General features: G+C 42.7%; 1 protein-coding gene across 3 annotated transcripts in view; it reads left to right on the top strand.

Annotated features, from left to right (window-relative positions):
• Nucleotides 1–4,792: 4,792 nt before the first annotated feature.
• The window catches only part of CBFA2T2 (CBFA2/RUNX1 partner transcriptional co-repressor 2), a 137,557-nt gene continuing 128,930 nt past the window's right edge, over nucleotides 4,793–13,419 (top strand). For 2 of the 3 annotated variants that reach the window (XM_069546924.1, XM_069546927.1), the window contains exon 1: nucleotides 4,808–5,014. The gene's annotated coding sequence lies outside the window, so the exon portion shown is untranslated. Of the gene's footprint in view, nucleotides 5,015–13,419 lie in introns of all 3 variants that reach the window. The other variant, XM_069546925.1, reaches the window with a different exon arrangement.

Genomic DNA, 13,419 nt, shown 5'->3' on the forward strand with positions numbered 1-13,419 from the left:
CATTTATATGGGTGAATGTGTGGTATATGAATTAAATCTCAATAAAGCTGTTAAGAAAAAATTATATAGCTAAAGTGATAGAATAGTGATGATCTCTGGGTGGAGTCTTAACTGAAAAGGGGCATTACAGAGCCTTCTAGGGTGGTAGAAATGAACTTTGTTTTGATATAAGTAGTGGTTACAGGGTGTTAAGCCTGAAACAATTCATCAACGTGTATGCTTGAGATTTGTGCATATTGGTGTGTATGTACCTTGCAGTTCAATGGTTTCACTTTTACTTTTTAACATTTATTTATTTGGCTGTGCCAGGCCTTTGTTTCAGCACATGGAATCTTAGATCTTCAATCCTTTTTTTGCAGCATACAGGATCTTAGTTCCCCAACCAGGGATGGAATTCGTGACCCCTGCAGTGGAAGCATGGATCACTGGACCACCAAGGAAGTCCCTATACAATTTTTTTATATTCTTTTCCATTATGGTTCATCACAGAATATTGAATATAGTTCCCTGTACTATACAGTAGGACTTTGTTTATCCATTCTATGTATAACAATTTGCATCTACTAACCCTGAACACTCAGTCCATCCCTCCACTACCCTCATTCACGCTGTTGTGCCTTCCAGAAATGTGTCCCTTGAATGATGATTGTACCATGGTTAATCCATTCACTAGGTGAGGAACACTTAGATTTCCAGTTTTTGTTAATTTTGATTAAAGCTGCTATTGACAACAATGCACAAGTTTTTGTGTAAACAAAAGTTTTTAAATCAGCTTCGAACTTCCAGGATAATTCCACTTTGACCATGATATATTATCCTTTTTGTATATTGTAGAATAAAATTTGTTAATATCTTGTTGAGGATTTTTGCATTGCAAATACTTACTAATTTTCCTGTGACTTCTTCTTTGATCCGCTGGTTATTTAGAAGTACTATATATTTTAGTTTTCAAGTGGTTGGGAATTTTTCAGATGTCTTCTCTATTATAAATATTTATTTAGTGAATGCATTGATTCTCTCCTTTCCTGACGATGCTTATATGACTCCCAAGGGCATGTGTTGGGAAACGGTGTCAAGGGGGCTGACTAGAAAGACAATCTTTGTACTCTCACAGATGCCTGTGCCTCAGTTCAGTTCAGTTCAGTGGCTCAGTCATGTCCGACTCTTTGCAAGCCCATGAATCGCAGCATGCCAGGCCTCCCTGTCCATCACCAACTCCCGGAGTTCACTCAGACTCAAGTCCATCGAGTCAGTGATGCCATCCAGCCATCTCATCCTCTGTCGTTCCCTTCTCCTCCTGCCCCCAATCCCTCCCAGCATCAGAGTCTTTTCCAATGAGTCAACTCTTCGCATGAGGTGGCCAAAGTACTGGAGTTTCAGCTTTAGGGTCATTCCTTCCAAAGAAATCCCAGGGCTGATCTCCTTCAGAATGGACTGGTTGGATCTCCTTGCAGTCCAAGGGACTCTCAAGAGTCTTCTCCATCACCACAGTTCAAAAGCATCAATTCTTCGGCGCTCAGCGTTCTTCATAGTCCAACTCTCATCCATACATGACTACTGGAAAAATCATTGCCTTGACTAGACGGACCTTTGTTGGCAAAGTTATGTCTCTGCTTTTGAATATGCTATCTAGGTTGGTTATAACTTTTCTTCCAAGGAGTAAGCATCTTTTAATTTCATGGCTGCAGTCACCATCTGCAGTGATTTTGGAGCCCCCACAAAAAAGTCTGACGCTGTTTCCACTGTTTCCCCATCTATTTCCCATGAAGTGATGGGACCAGATGCCATGATTTTTGTTTTCTGAATGTTGAGCTTTAAGCCAACTTTTTCACTCTCCACTTTCACTTTCATCAAGAGGCTTTTTATTTTCTCTTCACTTTCTGCCATAAGGGTGGTGTCATCTGCATATCTGAGGTTATTGATATTTCTCCTGGAAATCTTGATTCCAGCTTGTGCTTCTTCCAGTCCAGCATTTCTCATGATGTACTCTGCACCTCCACTTTAATATTACCCTTATTTATTTAACAGGTATTTATGGTGGGCCATCTCTGTCCCAGATGCTGGAGACATAGTGGAAAGCAAGAAAAAGGAAATTTTTATGGAGCTTGAGGTCTATAGAGGAAGATGGATAGTAATCCAAGAATGGGAAAAACAAATGCAAAATGACAAATGGGTTCTGTGCTATGAAGAAGAGCTGCATAGTTCTACAGGAGTGGACACTAGGAGGTCTGACAGGTCTGGAGGGTTTTCTGAGGAAGTACCAGATGAGCTGATACCTAACGGGTGTATAGGAGTAAAGTGCGGGCTGGTAGTGTGGAGGGAGGAAGCGGGCTCCCAGAGGTGAGGTGAGGCTAGAGACCTGGTGCACAATGGGACTCACATCCTGTCCGACAGCCTGAGAGCAATGGAGATGCTGTCATAGAAGTAAGAAGATTTGACTTGACAACGACAGACAAGACTTTGGGAAGAGGTGAAAGTTGCTCAGTTGTGTCTGACTCTTTGTGACCCCATGGACTGTACAGTTCATGGAATTCTCCAGGCCAGAATACTGGAGTGGGTAGCCTTTCTCTTTTCCAGGGGATCTTCCCAACCCAGGGATCAAACCCAGGTCTCCCACATTGCAGGTGGACTCTTTACCGCTGAGCCACAAGGGAAGCCCAAGAATACTGGAGTGGGTAGCCTTGGAAAGAAGCGGAAGCCCCTTTCCTTTCCTTTTACCTCTGGAGGGGAGCTCTTGTGGTTTCAGACGTGGGGGCTTTCCTGATCAGCAGGGCCTGTATGTGTTTCTCAATCAGTTTCTCATTTCCAAATGATTTTGACAGTAGCCCACTTTGAGAACCACTGAGTTACGGGCTAGTTTCTCACTACATGTTTAATAAATAAATTCATACTTATCAGCTTGAATGTGATATTGTGGCAGAAAATTCTATGTTTAGCCTCTTTGATCAGGCAACCACTTCATAGTATGTGGTCTTAGGCAGGTTAATTATTGTCCCTACTCCCTTCCTTCCTTCCTTTTGCTGAATTTTCCTTTAATTCAGCAAAAATTTCTTAAATATCTACACCATAAAATACTTCAAATGTTGCTCAATTATTATATTCCAAATAGCTAAGTGCCAAGACAAGGCTGGGCAGTATATGGCAGGATTCAAATGGTAATAGAATGCATTAGGAAGATTTTTTTTTGAGCACCTACTTTGTGTTAACAACTTCCAGGCGTGAAGGGTAGAGGCTCAGTACTGGGAGGGAAAAGAGATTAACAGAAAAAAAGAAGGTGCATATAATAATAAGTGTAACATTTTAAAAATGTACCAGGCATTGTACTTTTCATGCCACCATGTTTCTAGCTAGATACTATTGTGAACTACTTGCCTAGGCTTAGAAATGTAGGATGACTTGTCCAGGTCTGTATAGCTGGTAAGTATGGAGCTATAATTTGTATCCACTTTGTCTGGCTCTGGCATGTGGGCTTAGATTTAGCACCATTTTCAAGTGTACATCATATGTAGGTGTTAAGAAAAATCATCCAATTATTCAAAACTTGGAAGTAAAGCAAAAGAATAACTATATGGAACTTGAATTTGCTTTTTCAGTTAACAAGTATGTCTTGGCAACCTTTTATTATAAGTAGATCTACCTACTTTTTAAATGTTGCATATTATTCTCCATAGTTTGTTTTACTAGTTTTCCACTTTGGACATTCTAGTTAATTCCACTTTTTGAAGATCTTTTGAATAACCTTCTTTCCTACACAACATTTTGTGCACATAAACTAGTATTTCTTTGGGATGGAGACCCACAGTGGAATTTACAATCTACTGCATGAAATATGGCAACTCATTGTTTGGTGTTGTCCTGATTATTAGAAAGACTGAGCATCTTTTAAAAATGTTTATTAGCTATTCAGATTTTCTTTTTTGTGCATAGTCTATTTATTGTTTGTCCATTTTTCTATTAAATTATCTTACTTTTCTTATTGGTTTTAAGGAGCTCTTTACTTATTTTGAATATTGATTTTTTGTTGAGTATGTTGCAAATATTTTATCTCAGTCTTTTGCTTGCAAAAGACAAGTCTAGTTAAAAGAATTTTGCTTTTGGTATGTTTGTACATAGAAGAGTTTGGAAATTTTAATCTCTTGTTTTAATTTAGAGACTTTGGGAGGCAGAATACTTCAGAGTAGTTCAAAGTACTGGGTCTGAAGTCACAAGTTCCTAGCTTCCAATCCCATCTCTGCTGTTAACTGAACCCAGTGAGCAACCTGGTTGGTGGGAAAGCCCTATCCGCATGTATAGCAAAGGGGGAATAATAATACTTCTTTTGCTCATTGTAAGGATTAACGGGATGGAGTGTATGAAAATAGCTCGGTAATAATAATGAGAGCTAACAATTATTAACATGATGATCATGACATTTGAAATACTTGGAACACTGTCGGGAGAAGTGAGTTGCCTAAAGACTGGCGCAAAGGACCTTAACCTGGAGAACTCAGGTGAGGCATTGCGCCCTCCCCCCCTAAGCTCCGCCCCCTAGGGCTCCGCCTCTGGGTTCTGGCAGTTGCCTTGGCCACAGCTGGAATCCCTAAGCCTGAAGAGTGGAACTTGCATGTGACGGGCGCCCGTGACGCAAGGGGGCCGGGACTGAGAAGCAGGGTGCGCCGGGATAGGGTAGTAGGTTCGCGCGGAAGGGGCGGAGCAGGTCAGGAGGCGGGGTTTAGTGCGACTCGGTCCAAGGGCCAGGCTTCCGCGTGCGTTGGTCTGGCGGGCGAGAACGCGCGGCGGGGGCGTGCCCGGCAGGCGGGGCGGGGCCAACTGGGGGCGGGGCGGCGCGCGGCCTAACGGCGGCGGCGGCGGCGGCGGCGGCGGCGGCGGCATCAGAGCCTTTGGGGTCGGCGAGCTTGGCGGCTACAGGTCCCGCAGCGGCGCCTGCGGGGGACCCGGGCCGCGAGTGGAGGCGGAGGTGCGCGGCAGCGGCGTTGGGCGATGGTGGGCGTCCCTGGAGCGGCCGCCTTCTAACGTAAGCGGGGCGGGAAAGCGGGCGGCTGAGGGGGGCGTGTGAAGGCCTGCAGCTCCACAGGCGCGAGCTCCCGGGAGGCCCCCGGCGCGAGGCCAGGCTGGTAAACTGAGGCCCCAAGAAGGGCGGCAGATCCAAGGTCACCCGGCAGGCCGGGCCTTCCCGGGCTCCCAGGGCCACCCAGGCTCCTCCTGCACCGCTCGAGAGCTCGGAGCTCGTGGTGTGCGCGAGTCTCTGGGCACCGCGGCCTCGGAGCCCTGGCCGGGCCGGCATCCATCTAACTTGCCGGCGGACAAGGATTGTTTTGTTCTCCTGGCGCCGAGGCCACTAAGTCCGGCCCTGGAGAAATATTACACACATCCAATTTCGAAGGGTGTGTGGCGGATGGTGGAAGAGGCGAGGATGGCCCCTCTGAGGGGCCTGTTGAGTGCAGGCTCAGGGGTCTGACTGCCGGGGTTCACATTGCGGCTTCTCCGCTTACAGGCGGTGACCTTGGGTCTCTATGAGCCTCAGTTCCCCCTTCTGCAAAATGAAGGCGAGAAGAACATCTCCAGCCCTGCCCCACGCCGGTTCAGGGTTTTGTGAGGCCAAATAGGCTTGATACGGACTCTGGCACGCATAGGCGTGAAAACTGTCATTATTGTAATCGCTGTTAAACCTCATCCAGAGTGAACCTCACTCGAGAAAGCTCGAAATTCAGCTCTGATTGTGTATTTATTTGAGATTTTAATTTTCTTTTAGGTTAGTCCTGCTTTATGATCCAGTTGTTTTTCTTACCTTCATTTCTCCTTTTCAGCATTTATCAACTGTACCTCCTAGAAATGTGAGATCTTTGGAGGAGGTGTGGGTCTCTTAACAATAAAATTTTCATTGTTTCTTGTTAGCAATAATAGCCATAATAGCCAACATTTTTTGAGCAGCAGGCATTTTGCATTCTATTCATTTAGTATTTATTAAATCAAAAGGACCATTTCGGCCCTGGGAATATAGCAGCAAACTAGATAAACCAGACTCAAGCTTTGAGTTTTAGTTGGGGGAAGGGAGAGAGGCACGTTCAATGAGGAAACAGATAAATCCATTTTGCATGTTTTCTCTCATTTAATCCTGGTAACATAGATAAGAGTTAAGTATTTGTGTATGCCCATTGTGCAGAGGATGAAGCTGAGGACAGGAGGAACCTTGTGGATTTAGCCTCAGAGCCCAGGTTCCTCCACCCATAAAAGGGGGGCTTTACACAGCCTCTCTTCTTTGTTTGATGCCCATTAAATGTTGGATTGAAGAAATGCAGAGTAGGTAGGTGGACCCAGCTAATGCCTCTTCATAGTCAGTCTGCAGTTGCTGCTTTGGAAAGTTTAATCTATTCCTCTTGGAGTTTAACTCAGCAGAGACTAGCAGAGGTGACCCTTAGGTCTGACAAAGTTACACTATCTCTGTATAGTGAAAGGACCTTTAATATGAACTTAGATTTTTTTTTAATGCCCAGATCTCTTTTATGCAGTTTTCTGTTTAAGCTCTACAGTACAATTTTTTGGTTCTATTATGTAACTAAGGTTTGTTTTTTGTTTGTTTGTTTATAGTCATCCTAAGAGAATTCTGTATAACATTTCTAGGCAATGTGCTTAGTATGGTTTTTTTTTAAATCTGGAAGTATTTATAAGTTGCATTAAAATGTTGAGAGACTTTTTTTTTTTTTTTCCTGAAGAGAATTTTTTTAAATGAGGTTCTCATGGTACAGTTAGATTCAACATTGACCATCTGCCAAGCACCCGGTCCTTGAGCTGATGTAGGGGTTCCAAATATAAAGACCAAACTCTTACCTCACTGAAGTTCACCTATAGTCTTGATTGGCTAATGTTTCTTAGCTAAAGTGGTAGGCAGAGAGAATGGAGGAACTGAGTCCCTGGGGGAAATAGTCTAGAATAGTGGCCTCAAATGGTTTTAATGTTCTTTGTATCAGTAAATATGGTTGAGTATGCACACACATTATGTGTGTTTAAGTTACTATTACAGTGTTGACTGTACTGTCTATTATGTACATTTTATAACATGTGCAAAAATAGACATTTTACAAAAGGATGAACTGAAACAAATATAAGTAGAAGTTCCAGTGTTTGGCTTTCCACACCCTAGTGTGTGAATAATAACTGTGCTCCCTGTGGTGGAGACCATTGATCTTGTAGTCCAACCTTCCCCTCAACCCATGATGTCTGTTGAAATTCAGTTCTGAAGTTGTGCCTAGATTGAAATCCTGGGGTCCAGTCCTTCCTAGCTTTGAGACTTTCAGCACTACTTAACCTTTCTGTGCACTTAATTTTCCTCACTTGTAAAACTGAGAAGAGAGTTCTGTCATCTCCTTTTCGGTTTTACTGTGATGACTTACTGTGATGTACATATTAGTAGAATGTATGTGTTAAAATATGTAGAATACTTACACTGGGCCTGACATACTATTTTGAGTGCTGTTAGTGGCTAAGGATACAGATGACTTGGAATCTCACAATCTAGTAGAAGTGAAGTGAAAGTCGCTCAGTCATGTACAACTCTTTGCGACCCCTTGGACTGTATAGTTCATGGAATTCTCCAGGCCAGTATATTGGAGTGGGTAGCCTTTCCTTTCTCCAGGGGATCTTCCCAACCCAGGGATTGAACCCAGGCCTCCCACATTGCAGGCAGATTGTTTACCATCTGAGCCACCAGGGAAGCCCCAATCTAGTAGAGGTCCTGCACAAATACCTGGATAATGATAAAGTGCTTTAAGTTCTCAAAGTAAAGGCTTTGGGGAATGCAGAGTAGGCGCATTGTAATTGTTCTTTGAGGGTCCAAGTAAGGTTCAGGTAAGGAGGTGACATTTGGAAGGAGAGGGACTTTTTCCAGGAGGATGAGGCGTGAACCTTATTGGCTGAGAGTATAGAGTGGAAACTGGGGCTGTTGAGGGCTTGGTGAGTGGTTCTCCAGATCTGGACCTGTGGGAAACCTTGTTAATAGATAAACAGTGAGTTCTGGCTGAAGTTATGCCTGCCAGGGGCTGGATGGCAACGAAACCTGTCCTAGAACTTTTCACAGCACAACAGCTCTCTCCTCTCTGGTGGCACTCATTCTGTCTTCTTAAGATATCTAAAGATATGAGTGCAAACTCCAAAGTATTAAGTTCCTTGAGGGATGCGATAGTATCTGCGTTATTGTAATTTAATTTGCCTAGTAGGTAAGTGCAAAATCCACAAATGTGGAGAAAGATACGTACATTCTTGAACCTAAAAGATTTCTGAACAGTTACAAGTGGGATGGTAAATGACCATACTCAATTAGTGAAAAACTCACCCATAAATATTTGATGGTAGATAAGCATTACTCTTCAAAAGGGGTGAGAACTGTCCCATTCAGTAACTCTCTTCTTATCTGGCACTTAGCTTAGGATGAAAGAAGAGATGTGAGAGTGCACCAAGAAGACTTCTCTGAGGTAGAATTAGGTCCCTTCTGTTGGCTCCTCTAGGTCCACTCTCCATCCTTTCCCACCCTGGGAAGCTGACTGACTTAGACTCCATCAGTTGGCTTTCTTCTCATCTGAGGATATGGAATTTAATTATCCTGCTCCCTTCCTATGAGTGTTGTCTCTGTCTAGCTGTGTCCCTTGTTCTTCTTCTGAAGGAAATTCTCCCTACATGCATGACTTGCTCCTTCTGGTTTGGAAAGTTTGTATTTCCTTTGTTCTTCAGGCTTAGAGGTACTCTTACTAGGCCTAGGGTACTTATTCGAGCCCAGATCATAGCGGATGTAAAAGCAGCAAATGCACTTGGAGAGGAGAGAGGCTATTCCAGCTAAGGATACTGACAAGGAGAAACTGGGTCTCATTTTTTCCCCTGGTCATCACCTGCTGTGGCACACTGGTGTGTTCAGTCAGTTTTCCTCCCAAACTATTAGGATATGAAAAAGAAAAAATGGAATAAGATTAAAAACATCCATAACTTGTGACCACACAATAAAGACTAGTAAATTGCAGTTAGTAGCCTGTTTAAAACCACAGGGATAGACATGAGATAGGGCTTCCCTGAGAGCTCAGTTGGTAAAGAATTCGCCTGCAGTGCTGGAGTCCCCGGTTTGATTCCTGGGTCGGGAAGATATGCTGGAGAAGGGATAGGCTACCCACTCCAGTATTCTGGGGCTTCCCTTGTGGCTCAGGTGGTAAAGAATCTGCGTGCAATGTGGGAGACGTGGGTTCAATCCCTGGGTTGGGAAGATGCCTTGGAGAAGGCTACCCACTCCAGAATTCGGGACTGGAGAATTCCATGGACTGTATAGGCCATGGGGTCCCAAAGAGTTGGACACAACTGACTGACTTTCACTTTCATACATGATATAGGTTGTTTGGCGTAATGGAAAAAGCAGAATTTGGAGGCAGACTTTGGGTTTGAGGTTCCATTCTACTGGGAAGTTACTCGACCTCTGAGAGTTGTTTGTTTATTTGAGGTTAACTCTTGCCTAATAATAATGATGACTAATATTGAATGTTTATTTTGGGCCATCTTTTGCCTTTTAATCCTTTACTTTTATTTATATATCCTCTTTTACAAACTAGGAAATTGACTCAGATCTCACCTGTGCATGCTAAGTCTATTCAGTCATGTCCGACTCTGTGCAGCCCTATGAACTAGCCTGCCAAGCTCCTCTGTCCATGGGATTCTCTAGGCAAGAATACTGGAATGGGTTGCCGTTTCCTCCTCCAGGGGATCTTCCTTACCCAGAGATCAAACCCACGTCCCTTACATCTACCTGCATTGGCAGGTGGGTTCTTTACCACTGGTGCCACCTGGAAATACATAGAGCTAATAAATGCACAGTTTAAAATCTAGATCTTTTGTGACTACAGAGCCTGACTTCTTAACATTAAGGTAGCTGCTGAAAGCTTTTAGACTGGAAAGGTGGTTTAAATAAGAGTACAGTGGATGCATGTAGCAGTAGGATAAAGATGAGTTAATACCCTGAGTTCATACTTCCTCCAGGGTAGGGAAAGCAGGAGGAAAGATGAGGAAGTAAGATTTCTTACCTGCTGGTTTTAGCCGCAATTCTTAATTTTAGAGTATTGTTTTGAACTTCATAGAAAGTGATCATTCAATTGTAAAGATTTACTTAAGATCCCTGAAAGTTTAAAGGCTGAGGGAGAATCTCTCCCCTAGTTATCGTTTTTGCTTTAGTAAAATTACAAAGAGGAGGGGTCTTTCTGGTGCTGTATTGACTGGCCCCCTGTGCAATATGAGCTAGTATATTTATATGTGACAGAGTCTGTCTCTGGGTTTTATTATGGCTGGTTAAGTAACTTTTGCCTCTGTCTCTGGTTTTTGTCTCAGGCCTCTCCAAGGCCTGGAGGCTATCTGAAATTATAGCAATTGGGGTATCATAAATTAAACTTGTAAAATGAGTCTGTAGCAGATATGTCAACTGAATCTGACTGTAAGTCCAGTTGAATTCTTTAAAAAAAAAAAAGTCTTTGCCACATTTTCTTCTGGGCACTTTTCATGTATGTTGTGCTCAGTTCTGTCCAACTCTTTTGGACCCATGGACTGTAGCCCACTAGACTCCCCTGTCCATGGAATTTTCTATGGCAGGAATACTAGAGCGGGTTGCCATTTCCTCCTCCAGGCGATTTTCCCAACACAGGATCAAACCCAAGCCACCTATGTCACCTGCATGGCAGGCCAGTCTTTACCACACGCCACCTGGGAACCCCCTTTCCCGTATGTCATCTTATGTAATTCTTAAAAACATCCTTGAGAGGGAGTTAGTATCTCTGTTTTACAGATGAGAAAGTAAGTCTCAGAGAAGTTAAATAAATTCCCCTAGGTCACACAGTTAACCAGTAGCAGATACACTATTCACACTTAGTTCCGTCCTGATAACTGAATTCACTGAGATCTGAGTCCAAAACCCACATTTTTCATTCTCTACCATGTGGCTTCTTCTTTTCACTAGCTAAACTATAGGTTTTTAGACATATGTTCCCAAGGATCCTGGTGTTCCCTGAAGATACTTGATTTCCCGTCATTTTTCTTCAACACCTTTCTTTAACATCTTTCCTTATTTAAAAATATCCTGGGATTGGATATGGTTTAAAGAGTGCTGTATTAAATCTTGGTCTTGTTTAGAGGTATTCTGAATTGGCCTTAGCCATGAATTAAAAACAGAAAACAAAAAGGCAGCAGAAACTCCCAGCAGCCTTTACCAATTCATCCCATATGTTTCCTGATTTTAGCAGTGAAGCACATGATGGCTGTGAACATCAAAAGCCCAAGAAACGTCCATGCTAATTTTGCATGGCCCTGTGAGGAGCTGTCAAATATGGATCATCAAATATAATATATGGACTGTACAGTAAACCTTTACTTTGGAATGTGGCTCTTTAAAATATGGTTCTGGCCCTCTATTTTGTATTCCTGTAATTAAATGCAGAAATCAAAGTAAAACTCAGAGGTACTTGGAGCTAGGTATCCTTCTGTCTGGATTGATAGCTTTGGAGTTGGCTAGACCTTTCAATTAAATTAGCTGATGGCGACAAATATGTAATCTGACCTCTCCAGCAACTCAAGTGAAATGTTAATACCAGGCATAGCAGAGTTCCCTTGACACACTGCTTTGACCTTTTCCTCTCATACAGATGTTTCCCTTATTCCTTTGTTAACTTAGCCATCTCAATGCAGAGGTCCTGCCTGCTTTTAATTTTTTGAAGCCACATGGGAACAGACATTCAGATAGCACAGATTTATTCATTGTTACCTTATATCCCTAGAGGTTCACTAATCAAAATCACTATTTCCTCTATTTCACATAGTTTTTAGCTGGTTTACTATCTCTTTCCACTATCCTCTCCCTCTCCCATCCCCCATAGAAGTTAAAACACTAGTGATATTTTTTTCCACCAAAAATGTGGCAGTATTTCTTTGTCCTTAATTTTGAGAAAGTGATTATGATTCATTTTGTTTCTCTCTTGAGAAGTCGCATCAACCTTACAGGGCAGAAGCTGGCAGAAAGCAAGTCTTAACTGCCTAAATTAAAAGTAACAGTGGCTTAGAAGAGGCAGGTTCTGAGGTGGGGAAGAGGAGATGATGGTCGTAGCTCCTCTGGCATTCATTCACTAGCTGCCTGGTGCTAGGCGCTTAGAAGCTCAAGTTTTCATAAGTTCCTCCTTAAGGGCTTCTCTTGAGTTGTGGCCCCTGGGCTCAGCAGTTGCTCTTAGGCTCCGCAGTTGCGCCTTAGGGGCAACTCACCAGGACCAGGCGTGGAACCAGCATCCCCTCCACTGGAAGCTGGATTCTTAACCACTGGACCACCAGGGAGGTCCCTATATTTTTTTTATATATGCATATTAATTTTTGAAACTAGAGTAAGTTACAAGTATGATACTTCTTTACCCTAAATATGATAATGTATATTTTCAGTAAACTAAGATATTCTCTTATGTAACCACAACGATGTTCTTTCCAAAATCAGGAAATACAGATTGGTTATAATATTATTATCTAATATACTGACTTTATTCAAATTTTTGCCATTTGTTTCAATGTTTTTTGTAGGGAAAAATTTTTCTAATCTAGGATCCAGTCCAGGATCTGCATAAAATATTTGTTTACTCTCCAGTCTCCTTCAGTTTGAAAGAACCCTTCAGACTTATCTTTCATGATCTTGTCTTTTTTGAATGGTATAGGCCATTTATTTCATAGAGTGTCTCTCAACTTGAATTTGCCTCCCTTATGAATAGATTCAGATTATGCATTTTGATGGGAATATTGCAGAATAATGTTACATCCTTCCCATTGCATCATATCAGGAGGCATTTGATATCCATTTGTTCAGTACTGATGATGATAACTTTGATCACTTATTTAAGATAATGTCTGTCAGGTTTTTCCACTATAGAGTTTAATATTCTCCTTTTTAATTAGTAATGTTAAGGAAGGTGCTGCTGCTGCTGCTAAGTCACTTCAGTCGTGTCCGACTCTGTGCGACCCCAGAGATGGCAGCCCACCAGGCTCCCCCGTCCCTGGGAATCTCCAGGCAAGAACACTGGAGTGGGTTGCCATCTCCCTCTCCAATGCAGGAAAGTGAAAATGAAGTCGCTCAGTCGTGCCCGACTCCTAGCAACCCCATGGACTGCAGCCTACCAGGCTCCTCTGCCTATGGGATTTTCCAGGCAAGAGTGCTGGAGTGGGTTGCCATTGCCTTCTCTGATGGGAGATACTGAGTCCATGTAAATACCTTGATTTCATCAAACTTTTATCCGGTAGTTGTAGCATCTATTGATGATGTTTGCCTGAGTCAGTTATTACTATGATAGTTGTGCTTTCATATTACAGAACTGTGCTATCAGTTTTTATTTTCTACATATCAGTTTTATTCCTTTCAGCTTATCAGTTTTAGTC

The sequence above is a fragment of the Ovis canadensis genome, chromosome 13 (genome assembly GCF_042477335.2).
Source record: "Ovis canadensis isolate MfBH-ARS-UI-01 breed Bighorn chromosome 13, ARS-UI_OviCan_v2, whole genome shotgun sequence".
In the NCBI taxonomy this organism is placed as follows: domain Eukaryota; kingdom Metazoa; phylum Chordata; class Mammalia; order Artiodactyla; family Bovidae; genus Ovis; species Ovis canadensis.